Source organism: Perca flavescens, chromosome 9 (genome assembly GCF_004354835.1).
Source record: "Perca flavescens isolate YP-PL-M2 chromosome 9, PFLA_1.0, whole genome shotgun sequence".
NCBI classification, from domain to species: domain Eukaryota; kingdom Metazoa; phylum Chordata; class Actinopteri; order Perciformes; family Percidae; genus Perca; species Perca flavescens.
In genome coordinates this window covers 20,742,978-20,759,806 of record NC_041339.1, presented here as the reverse complement: position 1 = coordinate 20,759,806, position 16,829 = coordinate 20,742,978, and the positions used below count along the sequence as shown (strand labels likewise).

At 39.4% G+C, this 16,829-nt stretch overlaps 1 long non-coding RNA gene across 1 annotated transcript; it reads left to right on the top strand.

Annotated features, from left to right (window-relative positions):
* Positions 1-6,468: 6,468 nt before the first annotated feature.
* On the top strand, positions 6,469-12,132 carry LOC114561403 (uncharacterized). The gene is made up of 3 exons (XR_003693356.1): positions 6,469-6,491; positions 6,618-6,704; positions 12,020-12,132. It is a non-coding gene; the product is annotated as an uncharacterized LOC114561403 (long non-coding RNA).
* The last annotated feature ends 4,697 nt before the right edge of the window (positions 12,133-16,829 follow it).

Sequence of the window (16,829 nt, the reverse complement as noted above, 5' to 3'; positions counted from 1 at the left end):
AAGAAATACTGCATACTGTTAACTTAGATACTTTGGATGGTTGAATAGCAGTAAAGTGCGGTATTTTATGAATACATTCTAGTTCTGTTAAAAAAACAGCAATTATTTACAGTGTAGGCAAAATCAAAAACCATAGAAATTCACTGTGAAGAAACTCATATGCAAATCATACCAATAGAGTAAATGCATATATCCATATATCCATTTTCCAGCATGCACCATAACCTGTAAATGCCATAAGTTAAAAACAATGCAGTTTTGTTATTCACCTTGAAATTACTAAAACATGTTTTTGTATGTAATTTACAACACAAACATTGAGTGTAGGTGTTGTAAGTTACATCTTGTGCATTAAAAGAGCTTGTCACCAACAAATCTAATTAGTTAGGAATTAATTTTAATGCCTAGATAGATGTGACCTTTTAAAACGTATTTCAAACAAGAACCGAGGTCATTCAAGATAATAACTTAATATTGAGCCATTTTGTAAAGGGGGCTGCAGGCTTAAGGTGGAATCACTAACCAGCTAAGGGCAAAACGGTTGTCTTCAATGTCTTTATTACATAGATAATGTTATTATGACGAAAAGGACAAAATCTATACTTTCAAAACCATCAGAATAAAATAATATTAATAGTGGTAATAATCTCAATGGAACTCAGTTTTATCTGTGATTATTCCAATGAGAAATGACAGTGATAAGAGCAGCTAAATTGGAATCCAGCATGTGCACTGTGTGAAATGAGGGAGAGAAAATATTATCACCAAAAGGTGATTTTTCTCATTCAATACCAGACAGCAAAAGATATCTCTTGCATAATAGAGCTCAGGGTTAATCTGGTAATGTAGCATGTATGGTGTTGAAATGTATATTATTAAGAGATTGTAATTTTACATTAGATTCAAATGATGCCAACATTTAGCTTAATTTAGATCTAATCCTTGATGATTGTAACATACAAATGTACACTTCAGTGCCCAGTTCCACAATTCCACACTCAACCTTTTGGCTTCAGTCTCACCCCTTTTCAATGTGGACCTCGAAAAATGCATTGGTTACAATGAGAAAGCCTTGAGCGATTGTTCTTTTGGGTACAAAAGCATGACCTTCACACCAGAAGATGAGAAGTTAATTTTACATCTCATTGAGAGTTCAGTTTTAGAGCTGTGCAGCTCCCCTGCAGACAGCTGTCATGGAAAACTGGGATCTTCATAGCAGGGTTTTAATCTGTCTGACCTTCTGGCACAGAGAAATAGATTACCTACCACACCTCTAGAGCCTCCGCTCTAACTACTTGCGTTGCCCTATGCATACCAAAGAGGACATCAGACCGGCTACTCATTTGTAGCTTTGTGTACATCATTACAAGGTATTTTGTATTTTATCAATATGAGAAACAACAAGGTCCATGGGTGTCCAAAAACAAGTCCATTTGATTTTTGATGAGCTTGTGTGCTTTTGTGTCTGAACAATTGCTAATCATATCAAAATAAGCAGAGGAACTCCTCTTGTGTGTTCTTTTGAAAATAGGGGTATGACTACATGACACGTAATACAGAGTTGCTTACTATGTGGGTTTATCTCTTGCTTTTTTTTTTTTTTTTTTACATATTTCATCAACAGAAAAGAGAGTTTTCTTTATCAGAAATTCATTAGACATGTATCAATAAATGTCCAATGAATAGCTATACAGGCACCAAATAATATTTCAGTGCATTATAACTAACAGCTTCTATAAACAATAAACAACCAAATATGCAGTCTAGTGTGATGAACAAAAAATCTGTTGAGTATCACCTTGTGTACCCAGAATGACAAAGGACTATTAGCTTCCTGTTCATAAACAGATGAATGAATGTTGAGGGATATAGGGAAATAACAAATTATGTGAACAAATAGCTCAAGAAACAACAGCTAATGCTTTGACTTTTTTTCTCTCTTTCTCCTGCCCAGCGTAGCTCGCAAATTCATCCTCAGGAGAACAGCGGATATGTTGTATTGTACCTCGAATTGGTTAGATTGAAAGATTCAGCAAGAAATAATGAGAAGTGATATGCCAAAGCTTTGCTAGAGATGAAAAGCCTGAGGGTATCATCAATGTTCTAAAAAGTGCAGTGTAGTCTCCAGATTGGATGAGCCTTATATTCACGGCAAGCGTATAAAATCCAATTTATTTGAATGCTACCAGCCCCCATGTGTGCTTTATTGGAAGGCTGACCCTGACTTGACCAAAGACAAAAACAAAGCTACTGTATATTGTTCACCTCTTGCATCTAAATATAAAGAAGAATGGAACAAGCCATTACAGTTTTATTCCTCCTATAGAGCAAGTAGTCTTTTTATACCCCCTGTGTTTACCTTTTACTTTTACTTTTGCAGCAAAACAGAGATAGATTAACCAGGGACATTGAAATACGACAACATGAATAAGTTTCCCAACTGGAGAGATCCAAGCGATTTTGATACCAGCTTTGCTTTGTGGTCACAAATGTAGTTTCCACGTTGTTTTGACTCTGGCAAAAGCTTGAGTTCCTTTTTCATTTCCCCACGGTTGACAACCCCAGCAACCCTCAGTGGGATGGTGAAGATAGAGGTGAATGTGTCAGTGTGAAATGAAATGCTCTCTATCTCCTGAGGGAGGTCCCTGCTCTATGTGGCCCGCTACTCAAGGAGAAATAACATTGCGCTGTACACGGATTTGTGAGGCAACCAGTGTGAAAACATGGACATTTGACTGTGACGTGAATTGTGTCAGTGCACTGGGAAAAGATTGGTGATAACATGCTCAAGTGTAGTTAACTAATCGTTCCATCTGTCTTTTTGTGTGATTGAACCCCAGATTAGTTCGCTAATCCCTGATCACTGATGGTAGATGAGGCCTAATCCATGAAGAATGTGATTGAGGCATCCAGTGTGAACATATTTGCTGCATACAATGCTTGGTAAGCTCCTAAAACGAATGTAAAGCTCCATAAGAGGAGACGGTGAGATTTAATTTGGTGGTCAGATGATTGAAATCATCGCTCCCGGTGATACAAACTTTTATTTTTTCATCAGATATACCGAAGCTTTCACACCTGATACTTGGAATATTCATATTAAGAGCTTCAAGATATTTTTATTCACTGAGTGATAGATGCTTCAAAATGTGACCTGTCACGTGGCCCTGTGTAACAAGGCACTAACACTTTCAGGGGAAGGGTTACTATCAGTGGCGCAAAAAGTGGGTATGCACTATATGCGGCGCATAGGGGCGCAGCACCTTGGGGGCGCCAAAGCGATGGTAGAAAAGAAAAGAAAAAAAGTTGTTTTCTATACGTAGCTGCTTTTGTGCGTTTCTAAATCATTTCTGCATTTCCTCAATGTTATTATATAACATTGTAGAGGACTAACAGGCTTGAGTAGGCGCCCTGTCTCATAAGATTCCATACTACGTTTACAAGCTGTCAATTTTCGGGTTATGGTCGAGTTAAGGTCACTATTCGGGTTTCGGAAACATTCGGAATAACCCGTTTACATGCGTGAGCAGAGAGAGTTACTCCCGTATACATGGAATTTGTAATCAATTGGCAATATCCCGATGTAAACGGCGATGCACGGTTAGCGGATGAAGGTGTGCAGTCAGGACTGGTGGGAATGGGTTGTAATGATGGAGTTCACCGACACGGATTGGCGTGACAGTTTTCGTATGTCACGTCAATCTTTTGCTAAACTTTGCCGTATGATGGAGAGAGTGATGGAGCCCTGTGAAGGTTTTCTGGCAAATACAAGAAGTTCCTCTACTCAAATGAGATTCCTTGCGAATAGAACATGCGCAGAACACAAATCAATGTTCCTTTTGATGGGGATATGCCGATACGTGTTTACATGACCAAAATTTCGGGTTAGAAAAGGGGTAACCCAGGTAGCATATTCGGGTTTTTAAAAACCGGAATATGAGCAAATTTGTGTTTTTGCCGGTGTTAACATGGCCGTGCGCGACCGTGTTATTGCTAATATTCCGGTTTTGAACGGGTTATTGGCTGCATGTAAACGTAGTCAATGATGAGAAGAGGGAGCGGGGGGTGCTCCCGTTTATGTCAATGGGCGCTCCCTACTATGGCCACGCCAAGACCCGGGCTATTGAAGGGCATGTCCGGTCTTGGCGTGGCCATAGTAGGATTCGTAATATCGCGAGTGGGGGCGGCGTGAGCGCTGAGTGAGCAGGTACAGTAGTGAGTTGTCGTCTGTGGAAAAAGATGGATAGAGCAAAAAAGCTGTATTAGGCTAAAAATAAAAAAGAACGAGGGAAAAGGAGATAGCATGTCAAGGGATGCAACAGCAGTTAAATACGTGGATGGTGAAAGGCAACAGGTAGGATTTAAAGTGTGACGTCTGTGTTTGGAGGCTTGCAAATATTCATGTTAACGGACTAGCTAGCGTTAGCTAACACTGGGAATGTAGCAGCCAAATGGGAGTTTACAGCTAGCTTAGAATATGCAGAACTGAGGTTGCTGAGCTGAAAACTGGAAAATATTAGGTAGCATGTACAATAAATGACAAGAATCTTGAAAACATAACTAATGCTATAACTCTGGTACCATGGAATCATTAATAGATTTTGTGTTACCATTAGCTGTCAGACATACAGGCTAAGCCTACAGTTACATCTGTTGGGTGACATGGAAGGTGTAATTACAGGGTCACATATCTCTCTCTTTCTCTCTCTCTCTCTCTCTCTCTCTCTCTCTCTCTCTCTCTCTCTCTCTATTTAAAGGTCTCTGTGCTAAGTGGCTCTCCATATTTGTACTTTTTAAAATCCCAAAAAACAGCAGCCAGGGCTCGACATTAAGGCTTGTCCGCTTGTCCGGGACAAGTGGATTTTTTGTAGGACAAGTGGAAGAGAAATTTACTTGCCCCACTGGACAAGTTAAAACTCAAACAAAACAAAATGCCACTCATTTTGTCAATGTTACAGAATTGAAACAAATACATATTTTACCCCACAATCCCGGGCAGCGGGTCGGCGGGCCGCTAACGTTAGACCCAGCCCGCTGTTCAGCGCATTCTCCGAAAGCGAAGCAGCATGAAAGCACGGCGAGCTAGCCGGTGTTAGCTTGCTAACTCCACCTTAACGTTACCTCCTCGCCACATCGTTCACAGAAAACAAGCTGAAAACAGAAGTCACTCGTGGCGATAGCAATGTGCTTTGTGTGGATGAAGCATTATATACGTTATGTGCCACTCATTCCGTTTCTGTTACAGATTTTACTTTACCGATTTGAAACAAATACATTAACTAACGTTAGACCCAGCAGCAGCGGGAGAGCGGACCGCTGACGTTAGACCCAGCCCACTGTTCAGCTCCTTCTCTGTAAGCGATACAGCATGAAAGCACGGCGGAACCAGCAAGCCAGGCAGCCGGTGATAGTTAGCTAACGTTAGCATGCTAACTACGCTTTAACGTTACCCCGTCCCCACATCGTTCACAGAAAACGAGCCTAATAAAGCTGTCACTCGTGGCGATAGAAGTGTGCTTTGTGCGGATGAAGCATGAAGTTAATTTGACTCTTGACGGCTGGCTCTCTGCCTCGTAACGTTACTAGCTGCTCCGCTACTCGTTTGTAGCGGATTAAATATCAGGTAATAATCAACTGTAAAGTAGCTACACCTTTTTAAAGGATCCCTTGGTAAGTGAAATTGTAGAAAGAAAAAAAAAAAACACGCTGACACCAACATTTAGTGGCGAAATCCATTGTTATGTCTACAAAATTATTTTAGATATAGTATAAGTTCAAGTCACCACTACCTCTGGTCAAAATATTGAATTAGTATCTCAATATATTGACTCAGTATCTCAGAATATAAACAAAGAATATCAAAGTAATGAGAAACTATAAAATATTGACTTAATCTCAATATATTGGCTTAGTATCATAATATATTGACTTAGTAACTCAACCTATTGGTTCAGTATCTCAATATATTGACTTAGTAACTCAGAATATCTCAATATATTGACATAGTAACTTAGAATATTGACTAGGAATCTGAAAGTAATGAGAAACTTTAAAATATTCACTTAGAATCGCAATATATTAACTTCTGCACACCGGCGTGCAAAGTATAATTTTGTATTATGAGTCTGGAGATCCTTTTTTCTTGTTGAAGGGGAAATCTATTCTTGGGACACATTTGTTTCTACTGTTTAAACTGAATTGTATTAATGTTGATAGTGTTTGGATGCTTTCAATGGTTTCTTCAAATTCTGCATTAGCAAAACACAAAAGAAATTATAAAATGATGAATCTTTACCCGGACAAGTGACTTTTGTTCAGGGACAAGTGAAACGTAAATGTACTTGTGTCAACCTTACTGCAAAATATTTGTCTTATCTGATGCCATCACTAGGCTGATTTAAGAATTGAATTGAGGCTGCTACATTTAACAGTGAGTTCATTTAATTCAGGTGTGAGGATGGTGGATCAGGAAAGACAGGGGAAGGCAACAGGTAGGTCTAACATTAGGTGGAAGTGTAGGGGAAGCCACTTGATACCAACAGATTAATTTTTTAATATTATGGAAAAACTAATATGGAAAATCTATTACATAATGTTTGTTTGACAATATGTCTTAGTGGAGAAGAACACAGGCAAGGAGTGAATGAGACAGACATGAGGTCGGTGATGGCATCACGTGGCGATGAGACCAGTGATGACATCAGGTAGGAGTTCTATTAGTTAGACCACACAAAACTAAATGTCCAGTAGGGTTTGAAGTTCTGTTGACCAACCTATTCACTGTGTCCTTTTTAGTGCAGACAGAGATGGAAAATATAACAATTAGCCTATGTCTGACCGCGGGGACGTAGTAAACATATCAGAACGGGGGGCACACTTATTTATTTATTTATATGGGTTTTTTTTTACACTGGGTAGTTGCGCCCCTGTTTACTATTACTGAGTTACTGCTGCTACACCCGTCAAACCTTTCACTTGTGCAGATTATAATGATTACAAATATAGTGGAAAGTAGCAGCACGTACAGTTCCAAAACTTGAAGTGTATCGGGAGCATGGAAGTGGCAAAGACAGCCTGGTCTCATGGCAGTTCGTGATATGGTCAAGTTATTGAATCTATTGAGTCGTGGATAGGACACGATAATGTCGTTTTTTTTCATGTGGTGATTACGAATTTTAAAGCAATGTATTTCAATGGGAAGAATATCACAGAACGATGGCGGTAGCGAGTAGTATTGATAAGGCAAAAGTCCGCGCAGGGAGGTTGGTCGCGGTGGTGGATGGGTCAAACAACACAGGGCTTTCACCCCGGAGACCGGGGATCACGTCCCGCGTGTTGCAGTTATTCTCTTCCTAACCACAACCGTCCCGCTGTTGTCGGCGTGTCCCGCGTGTGACGGTTCCTTTCCTCGTTCTTCTTTTCCTAACCACAACTGTCCCGTTGTTGTGGCGTTTCATTTCCCCGTTGTTGTGTGCCCCTGCGCCCGGGGATTGCATACCGCGAGTGGCGGCCTGTCCCGTTGCTGTGGCTGGCGTGTGGCGTTTGGTTTCCCCGTTGTTGTGTGCCCCTGCGCCTGGGTATGCACCCGGGGATCGCGTCCCACATGTGGCGGTCCGTCCTGTTGTTGTGGCCGGCGTGTGTGCGCTTCATTTCCCCGTTGTTGCGTCCCCCAGAGCATGTTAGAAAACTGTTACCTGTACACGTTCAAAATTTGCGACGTGTACACGAAATAAACGTCAAAATCGTGACCTGTAAACATATCCATAAATCAAAATAACGTGACTATTTCACGACCTGGCTTGAGACCGGGTTGGGCAAAGATCAAATAAGACTATTTAGCCTCTCTATGAGTGTCAGTATTTTGTTTCTACAATGATTAAAGTGGACATTTGGCCACTCAAAATGCATAATCATTTTTGAAACACAGAGTCCTTGATTTCAACAAACAAAAGCAGACAATGACGATGAATTTAGCCGGTTGATTTGGCTGACAGATTAAAATCAGCTGTAGTTAGCTATCTAATTATGCTGACATTAGGTGCACAAGTTGGTTAAGAACATCATCACCAGCTGACTTTTGAATGTTTCCAGATGACTTGATTTAAAAAGCGAGTATCCAAAAGATGTCACCGTATGCACGGCTTGAAATACCACATGCATATGCATATGCATGGTAGTGCACGTAAAATTTGAGCTGTGCAAGGTTATTCTCAGCTCTACATGCACTGGTGCATGCAACTGCTCAGGGACTCGCGCAATTGACCCTTTTCACACGCCCATTTTCTCACACACTAAAAAACTAATTTAAAAGTTGCCATGCAAAAAGACACTGCCAGCGTTTGCTTCCTCCCACAGTCCAAAGACATGCAGGTTGGGCTAATTGTTGACTCTGTGAGTGTAAATGGTCTGTCTCTATGTGTAAGCCCTGTGATAGTTTGGCAGAGGTGTCAAGTAACGAAGTACAAATACTTCGTTACCTTACTTAAGTAGAAATTTTGGGTATCTATACTTTACTGGAGTAATTATTTTACAGCATACTTTTTACTTCTACTCCTTACATTTTCACGCAATTATCTGTACTTTCTACTCCTTACATTTTAAAAATAGCCTCGTTACTCATATTTCAGTTCGGCTTGTTTTCATTCCAGCTCGTCAGTCATCGTTCAAAAAAACACACACACAAAAAAACCCTATCCAGATCGCTCCATCCGGAGAGAGTGAATTTGATTGTGGTTGGATGAGAAGTATAAACATAGCTATTCCGACTCCCTATTGGTTCGTACGCAATCCATAACACCTGTACAGACCCGGTGCTAATACGCCACCGGTGCCTTAACGACCGTTATCTACCGGACCGAATAGCAACACGGATTTCGGTGCCTTAGGTGCCTGCGCGATGCTCCGAAAACGGACGATAGAGGGAACTGAACATCGCCGCACGGGACGCTAGTCAACACTACAGTTGGAAACAGGTTAGCCTAGCGTTAGCTAGAAGATGGAGTAAACATGATAAAATGCTGAGAGCTAAACGGTGTAAAAGTGTGTCTATATTTCACTGGAGAGGAGTCTGACACCAGACTGTAGCTGCCGTTGTCTGAAAAACACAGAAGAGATGTAGCCTACGTGTCACCTTTTTCAGCCCTTCTGAGTTTCAGGTATGATTTTAATATACTGTAACATTATTATAGTCATATGATTTTGTCCCCGTTTTAGAGTTAAGCTTTTGTCCTTAATGGCATTTCCCCCCATCATCAGGGGTCTTGAACGTTTTTAAGCCAAGGACCCGTTAACTTAAAGTGAGATGTAGCAGGGACCCCCTACTACATATTGTATGAAATTAAGTTGCATATTAAACTGGGCCTACAATAACTGTTAGGGTAACCTAAAGCCTTCTTACATACCTTTTTTCATAAGCTATTAAAATATTAATTGTTGGCATGATTTTATAAATCATATTTTAATGTTACATACTGTATGTGGCACAGTAAATCTAGGATTAACTTTATCTGTGGGCTGATATCTTAGGGACTACCTTACCTATAGGCCAGTAAGCCTATCATCAGTGGGAATTTATATTTGCTAATAATATGTTGGAATTATGTTAAGGCATTTTATTTTTATTTTTTTTAAAGACTCAAAAATGTACAATAATTTGGATGCCCCCCTGCAATGACTCTGAGGACCCCCTGTTGAAGATCTCTGCCTTACATTACTTTTACTTTTATACTTTAAGTAGTTTTGAAACCAGTACTTTTACACTTTTACTTAAGTAAAAAGCTTGAGTTGATACTTCAACTTCTACAAAAGTCTTTTCAAACCCTAGTATCTATACTTCTACTTGAGTAATTAATGTGAATACTTTTGACACCTCTGTAGTTTGGCGACCTGTCCAGGGTGTACCACACCTCTCTCCTAATGTCAGCTGAGATGGTCTCTGCCCCCCGTAAGCCTGAATAGGATAAGCAGTTGTACAGTAGATAATGGATGGATGGATATTAAATAAGTCTTGATGAATATGTGATGTCAGCAAAAAAAAGTCCTAATATGATAAAATTCTGTTCAGAATGACCCTGGTTATGACCATATTGGCATACATACTTTCCAATTTGAACTGTCACAACTGAACTGTCCTTCAGAGGTTTGCTGAAATTTCCCATAGAGTCCTCTTCAGAATGACCCAGACTATGACCGTGTCGAATTTCTAAGTAATTTTACTATCTCACTCTAAAATAAATTGAAAAGTTGGCCATGGTGAAAGTGCAGGGAAAGAAGGACAAATATGGTGCAGTAAAAAAAAATGTTGGTGCATGTTTTAAAAGTCACAGCAGAAAAAAATCTTTAGAGCCCGGTCCCTCCTCTCCAGCCACATTCTGTGTTCCCTAAGCACCTTCATTGCCATTTTTCATCCACCAGATTCTCTCGGACTTTCCCTCCTTCTCCCATCACCTGACTGCCCCACCCATCCAAACACCTGTACCCACTTCCCTCATCTGCTTTGCAGTTGGTTGGCCTTCCCTGTCCACATCCTCACCTGCATCATATTCCCTCATGAGCCTCTCAGTTCAAATACCGGCCCTCTTTTTCACCTACTCTTTGCCAGATTGTTTAAGTTGAAAAGCCCTTTGCTTTGGCATCAAACCATTGAACTGTTCCTGTCCTGCCCAGTTGTCTGCATTTGGGTCCAAGTCTTACTCATTCCCTAATTTGTAATGAAATAAAGATGGTTATGATATTTTGAATGCCATTCTTATTATAATCACACTCAGCTTAGAGGCCATCAGTATTCACATGCACAACTCTCAAAGTGGAGGTACACATTTGCCATTTACACATATCTTTCAAAGAGAGTATTTCCAAAGTACTGCCAATGTCTGTGTGTGTGTGTGATTTTTTTTTTTTTTAAATCAATTGTAATGTTTTAGTCTGTGTCAGCTGATAGTGTGTGTAGTTGAGAGGGTTAGACTGAGAAATGACACATGATGGGGCGTGTGACCGACACTAGCAGGCCCGGCTCCGGAATGTGTAACGACACAGCGGCTGAGTGAGTCAGTTCAACACAGCACAACCCCTCTTAGGTAGGAAAGTATACACTCATCCAGGCCAGCTATGTCTCATTCTCATGTTAAAATGCAACACTCAGGGAGAGGAGACAATACCATTAATGTTACGAGCTAGGTTAGCCATTACTAGCTGTGTGGCTTTGTTATATGAGCGTTGGTTAGCTTAGCATTGTAACATCAATTATCTGAAATTAACCTTAAACCTGAAATACAACACTTACCAAGTAGTAAGTAGATACCACTTTTGCCACTTTCTTTAAATGTTTCCACATTTTAGAACATACAGTAACTCTTAATTTTGTTAAAGGTTTCAAATTGAAGATACTCTGTATTCTGAAAACAGTCAAGAGCCCCAATTTCATTCCTCAACTGGACAGTTAGTTTTGTAGTCTGACCGCACACATCACTGCTGAAATGAGGAACGTCCTTATCTGAATGCTCACGCTGCTTCTTGGTACCTTTATTTCAAGTCTCTCTCTCCTTACTCTCAGCTTTTTTTTGTTGCCTGAGGCAATTATCTCTTTAATTGAACCTGTTCAATGTTTAATTGGACACCTTTTCCTCATCATAAAACATTATTCACAATTTAATAAATATTTTTGAACTCTTTCAGGCACATAAAGCCACCCTTAAAATTACTCCACCACCAGCCTGGAATTGTGGCAGAAGCATAATGAAACTGTTCTGATGGGTTTGAAATAATACAAAAATAAAATACTTTTATGGAAGTAACTGTTGTTGCCAGTCTTAATGAGGACAAATTCTAAGGTTATGACATTTCATGTCCATCAATTGCAAGTGGTTCTTTCTCAGTTAAAAAAGCACTTAACAGAAAGTTTTAAAGAGTCCATTCAGAATCAGTCAGTATCATGAAATGTCCAGCAATAATATGGAACAACCTGGTCCAGAAAATAACGCAATGATTATTGATTCTCTACACTAAAATGTTCTTTTCACAGGAAGGTCTGAGGTCAGCTCAGCTATAGAACAGCTACTCTGGAGGTGATTCAGCGTCTTTAAAATGGAGCTCTTTTCACCTCGCTCACCAAAACACCCTGCTGCCCTACTACTGAAATTGTGAGTTGAAATCCCACTTTGACCTTTGTCAAGTATCCCATCCATGTATATCCCCTCTCTGTGTCTGTCCTATATAAGACATAAACATTATCCTTATTCTTAATGAAAAGGTCTGAACTTCAGCTGGATTCGTGTGCTGACTGTTGTTACAACTGTTAGAGTGCAAATTACCAGCCAGGAAGTGTGCGAGCACACAAGTTAATAATTATGTTTATTATGTATGTCATTAGCTACAGTGATGTTGTTACCCACATTAGTGTTTTGTTAATTTACTTTTATGATCAAAGAAAAACAAAGCAGTGGCAGCTTAGTTTCAAGCAAAAATAAACTTAATTTGATTGTCAGTAAAAAAAAAAATCAATGACCAAACAACATTTAATCACAGAGATTAAATAGAGATAAAAGAAGAAAAAAATTAGAAAAATAGATTACCAAAGCCACCACTTATTGTACACTGCAGCAGCAACAAAACCTTACAGTCTGCCTACACGTCAGTTTCTTCTGCTGGTCAACATTTGACATGTTGTATTTACTGAATGTTCCTAACTGAAAATCTATAAAACTGTGTAAAAACTAGAATTCATCTCCATACCACCCAAACATGATTGCCTATGATGAATTATTCAAAGATTTCAACTTGATTTTGAAGAATCAAGTTATGCTTCAGTGTAATTGCTTCTAAAGGAAAAGCTTTCACCGACCATGCTTGGCCTCGACAGTTTATGAATTCAAAGTAGGCTGTCATGAAATTTCTACATCTCTATTGCTATTTGGCAGTTCATAAGGTTAAGCTTTTAACGAGTGTCGCATCAATAAACACCAAAAAATCTATACTATATACACATTGATTGACAGATTGATACATTAAAGTACACCCTGCTAAACCACAAAGCAGATGTATTCATATGCAGACACCTTCGGAACCAGACGCTTATCTCGCTGTGAAAGAGGAAATTTCATTTTCAAAGTGCATGCTGAGATTTTAGATCTAAAAACGTCCGCATTAAAGTAGGCTATTTGGAGAAAAGGAATTGTGACATGACGGCCTGATGACACTCAAATCCATTGTGGCAGCTAAATACCTTTCCCTCATCAACTCTTACCAATGTGATAGTCAACAGGTTTATTGACAAGAAGAAAGGGTTCAACAATAAAGAAAACAACAATATAAATCAACATATGTGTGAACTTACAAAATAGGCAGATAAAAGGTGTAACATTAATTGCTTCAACCTTCATGACATCATCTACATCTACATTCATCTACGTAAAGTGTAGCCTATTTTTACCAAAAACCGCAAAATAAAATACATGCATTTTGTGTTTTAAATATAAACTTAGTAAGAATGAAAACAACTAAAAATAGTCTGATTCACAAACGAGCTTCAGTAAATGTAATAAAATATCCCTCTTGCAAATGTGACACCTTGAGTGAAATAATGAACTATAAATGGTGAATAAACACAAAATTGCATTACATACTGACAATGCAACCAAAGGTGTAAGATGTGCGCAGACGATGCTGTTTTACACAAATGAACTGAAACACATTTCATGTGCACCCACTTCCTGGTTAGACAGGAGGTCAAAGGTTGTTTCCTGTGCTACTTAAAAGAGCCACTAGGGCTGCATCTCACGGCCTTTATTTGATAGCTCCTCAACTCCTCGGTCCTCGGCTTAACCGGAAGTTGTTTTGTTCCTCCTCGGTGAAGGTTGTGTCAAAGCTCTTATTTCTGCGAGCATCGAGGAGGGATCATCGAGGAGCTATAGGCGAGAAAACACGAGAGCAGCCTTCCTGGAAGCCGTGCAGCTGAAGGAGTTGCTAACTCCGCCCATACAGCTGACGAATTCATGTGGCGCTTCACAGGAAAGGAAGTCTCATCACTCTACACATTTGCTCGTTACCTCTCTCCTCCCATGATTTCCTTGCATCTCTTCTGTGCCTCCTCGGTGGGAGGGACTAAGACGCGAGGAAGGAAGGCAAGTGGAGGACTCGAGGAAGCAATTTAAGGGCTATGAGATGCAGCTCATGTTGCATTAGTGCCTGTAGAGTACTTAGACTTACACCGGCAATCCCATAAGAACCACTAGGTGTCGCTATTTCAACTTAGTTTTCCAGTAAAACACATTTTAAAAGCGTTCAAAGTCAAAATGTGCCTGTGTATATTTTCTAGTGCTGCTCTAGTGCGATTAATTGCATTAATGTCATAGTTAACTCGCAAATAATATGGAGTTATATTCCTATCTTTATTCAAGAGCGCATTCTTTCAATTTGAGAGCATTTCTCACTGATATTACGTTCAGATTTTGTAATAATTTCCCTCAAAACCTTGCTCTCACACTCAAATGGTCATGCTCGCGCTTGGATTTGCTCTGCTTGTGCTCAAACTTTGTGCTCGGACTCAGATATGTTGTTCTGTGGACAGATTTCCTGCTCTCAGCTTTGAACCTTCTCCTCGCACTCAGCCTGATTCTGCGCGCTTGCAAATCTGCTGCTCTCGGATCTCTCCTGTACGCTTGGATTTTTCTGCGTTACAACACTATCAAAATTCCACAACCAATAGAATGCCAGGTGTAGTGTTGACCAATGAAATGATCCCTGCCCCGTTGAGGGTGCGTTCGTTTTATGTGAGAACATCCGTAGCGGCTGGCTCCTCTGTAACCATGGGTCTGTAACCCAAGTTTATTTAACCCCGCCGTCCATCGCTTTATTATTAGTATATGTCAATAATGTGCACAGAATGGTCGACGGTCTTTCACCTGCACCCATCAGGAAACGGGAGAAAGCTTTGAAGTGGGACATATCAAGTTACGTAGCTACACAACTATGAGGGTGAGTAACATAAATTAAGCACATAGCATATGGCGCTAGCCTAGCTTGATGTCTGTAAACAAATAGCTTTTCTTTAAATCAGTAGTTTAGCTAGCTAGATTGAACAACATATGACGGACAGTATGTGTGTATTTACAACTGGTATTTAATGACCCCACTTTGTAATTTGTCCTCGTTTGGTTAACCATGTTCCTGGGGATTTGGCTAATTTCAGACATGCTAACATACAGCCTAGCTTGATGTCCCTAAACAAATAGATTTTCTTCATAGTTTAGCTAGATTGAACAACATATGACCGACAGTATGTGTATTTTTCCTCGTTTGGTTAACCTCTCCTTCCTGGAGATTTTGCTAATTTAATGTTAGAGCCAATAGTAAAACCTAAACTGTAATATAACTGAAAGAACACCAGAAACTGGATTGTTTGTGTTCGTTTTTGCATCACTGTTGTGTGTTGTTCATCAGAATTTAGTCTTCATTTCTTCATATAACATTAGTTTGAAAATGATGGATTCATATCAGTCTGTATAAAACGTTGTAATGTTAAGTACAATGTTATCACTATAATAAAAACAGATCTAGAATAATTTGCTCCTTAAATAGCAGTTTTTTTTTTGAATACAAAGCAAACTGAACAGAAAAAAACAAGCATTTTCTTTTCTTTTCTTCCAGTTGAGAATGAAGGGCTCGACCAATGCTGCATCATAGCAGCAGAGTCTTATCACCAGCCCATGAAAGCTAGAAGTCACCCTGCTGCTCCAGAGCTACCTACTGTATGACTGGCTACAGACTACAACCATCTGCAACATCATCAACAGCTGCAATTAAAGTCTCTTGGGGTCATATGGGACTCGGTTGTTCTCCATACTGCATCGTACACTATATTATTTTTCTGTTTTGTTATATTAGTAGTCTACAGACAACACTAAGTATCATTACTTAATCACAGTATATATTATTCTGGTGTTCACTGTTGATGTGACTCACTGCTATTGATTATTCGTCACTTTAGCTTGCTACTACCTCATAACTTTGCCTTAATTGCTCTTGTTTAGTTAATTTATTTTCTACTAGTTATATATACCTCCTATTTAATTCAATTATTCTATAACTTGTGTTGCAATACCTGAATTATCCCTCTTGTGAACACTAGGCTTATCTTATCTTTATTTTAGTTCATATCATAACCCTGCTCACAAACTCACCTGTACCTGGGTCATCAGTTTGCCAATATCAATGTTCCTGCTACAGTAAATCCTACAGGCAAAGTGTACTGCTTCACAGGAGTATGAACCATACGCTTTTTAGGTTTTGTGTCAAATATTGTGCAGTTGGTTATGAATTACTTATTGTTTTGACAAGGTAAATTAAAGCTGTTGAGCAACCTGCAAGTGTCCACTCTGGTAAATTTAATTATACTGTTTTTAGATTTAGATTACAGAAAATGAAAAACCTATTTGCCTTGATAAGGGTTTTAATTTGTTGCAAGTATGAACATGGCTTTAATAATCTTATTGCTCTGAAAAACTACAATGATTTAAGAAATATCAGTGATACTTAACATTTATTAATTGATTGTTTATGTGTGCAGACATTACAGGCACCTATTCATGTAAGCAGAGAACAAAATAGTTTGTTCTCTCTTTTATCACTTGGATTATGCAGGTGATGGTGCAGAAACGGGTGAAGTCCTTGTAGATCTCTGGCACTTTTGAGGACAGACCGATCCAGCAACTCTCCACTGTTGTCTTTGTATAGTGTGCTCCTATTTAAAACAAATTCATAGACATCAACACATAAGGTATTAGGATTACATAGCTTTCTTTAATATCATTACTATCTTACCTTACCTTCTCTTC